Raw genomic sequence first — 2,287 nt, forward strand, 5'->3', positions numbered from 1 at the left:
TACTCCTAATTAGTATCTAAACATTCGATGTGACGGGTGCTTAAAAATAAGCAAACCAACCAAACCAGGCCTTACACGAGCTAGCTTGCCTGACAGCTCTGCTCTTGTCGAGTAATGCGGCCATGCAGGACAGACAGTGCAAGCAGCCGTCGTTGTTGATCGTCGCCTCAAGCGTCTCGTCAGATTTCGATGATCAGTCGAACACTCGCCTCGTCACTCGTGTACGGGCACGACCAAAAAGGAGTCACCATTTGGTGCACAGTGAAGAAGCCCCGGTCCCAGAGGCCAGAGCGGCGGCATCGCCATGGCTACGTACTGGTGCCAATCATCTGGTCTCGGGGTACAGCGCACAGCTGCTGCGTAAGGCAGCTGTTGGCACAGGGCGAAACTCGGCGTCTCCTCCACTGTCGCATGCCCAGGAACGAATCGGCGGGGATGCCAGGGCACTCTGGCGCTGGGCGCTGGGGAGTTGTCTGGGCCAGACAATGCCTGCCGTTGGGGCGCATGATGGCATGGATCATGGATGGATGAGCGGCGCGTCGTGATCCCGTAGGTGCCTCGTACCGCGCCGTGCTTGCGAACAGTGGAGGAAGCGGCAGAATGGCAGCAGGGGCTAGCAGCCGAGGTTTGGAGACCCAGATTAAAGTCGCATCGAATACTTGGTACTAATTAGAAGTTATAAATATAGATTAATTATAAAACTAATTGTATAAATGAAAACTGCGAGACGAATATATTAAACTTAATTAGTTCATGATTTGATCATATAGTGCTATAGTAAAGCTAATCATGAATTAATTAGGCTTAATATATTCGTCTCGCGAATTAGCCACGACTTATGCAATTAGTTTTTATAATTAGTTCACGTTTAGTCCTTTTCTAATTGGTATCAAACATCTGTGATCAAATTAAAAAATTAATTCCGTGATCAAACGCCCACCGTACAACGATCTGGATCGACGAATGATTTGATGGTACGACATGATAAGCCAGCAAGCTGACGCTGCGCCGTGCCGTGCGAAATTCGGGTCTACACCTGAAAAACACACATTTTGTAGAAATAATCTTCAAGAACTGTATATTTTTACCGACAACATAAAGCTATACTCCGAAAACTAAAATTTCATCGTGTTAGCTATAGTAGTATACTAGTCTATACTTTTAAAGACATGGCAGAAGAGGCGCGAAAAAAAAAGAAAAAAAAAGAAAGAGGAGAACACAAGAGTGGGTAGGAGGGGATAGTCTGCGAGCCCACGCACCACGAAGCGGGCTGCGCGTGTGGCGCCCACAGCCCGAGCGACCGCGCTCGAACGATTCGTTCGGCACCACCAGCCGCCTGAACTCCGTGGAAACCCTGCACGGCGTATACGGGCAGCTGGGGCCCGAAGCCCACAACCTTCGACTTAATTCCTGCCGGCACATCGTCCGGCCTCGTGGGCCACCAAAGCCAGCCCCCTAATCAGCATAAGCCCGAATCACCCACCAGCGGAGCGCGCGCAAACTTTCACAAATCACAACACCAGTCTGGTGGCCTGCCTCAACAACGGCCTAAGTGCGTGCCTTCAGCGACCGCCTGCGTTTCGCAGTACAACGGCCCAACACAGAGCGCCCCATTTTATCGGGCCTCTTCTCAACAGGTCAGCCTGGTTCAGGTCTGCACCCAACGAGCGCAACGTGGCCGGCGGGCCAGGGTATCTTCCAACACAGCTGGGTGTCTGCTGCGCCGCGCCTCTTGAATTTTTTTTATTTACGAATTTGCAGAAATAAATAGGTGATCCTAAAATTTGTAGAAATAGACATATGCCACCGGATGAAACGGCGGTAAACAGCTACCGCCGTCTCAACCGGCGGTAAGAGAAGATACCACCGGGTGAAACAACGGTAGCTTCGCGCATCCGCCACGTCAGCTGCCAAATCCGCTTACCACCCTCTGACCCAGCGGGCGGCACATGGGTTGCAGCGGCGCGTGGGATGAGGCAATTTTCACCGTGGCATCCGGTAGTATCCGGTTTCCGACGGATCAGGGGGCGGTAACAGGCCCCGCCGATTCAAACGGCAGAAGCGAGATTGTTACCGCCACCTGATTTGGTGGGAGTTGTCCCGCGTCTTTAAAAGCTGCGGAGCGGCCACCTTGGGCGCACACACGCCTATTTCTGGACGCCCAGAAATGAGAGAAGGGAGGGAGCTGAGGGAGCGGCCGGGAGAGAAGAGGAAGGGAGGGATCGTCCGGGAGAGAAGAGGAAGAAAGGGAGGGAGGAGAAGAGAAAGAAAGGGAGGGAGGGAGGGA

Source organism: Setaria italica, chromosome V (genome assembly GCF_000263155.2).
Source record: "Setaria italica strain Yugu1 chromosome V, Setaria_italica_v2.0, whole genome shotgun sequence".
NCBI classification, from domain to species: domain Eukaryota; kingdom Viridiplantae; phylum Streptophyta; class Magnoliopsida; order Poales; family Poaceae; genus Setaria; species Setaria italica.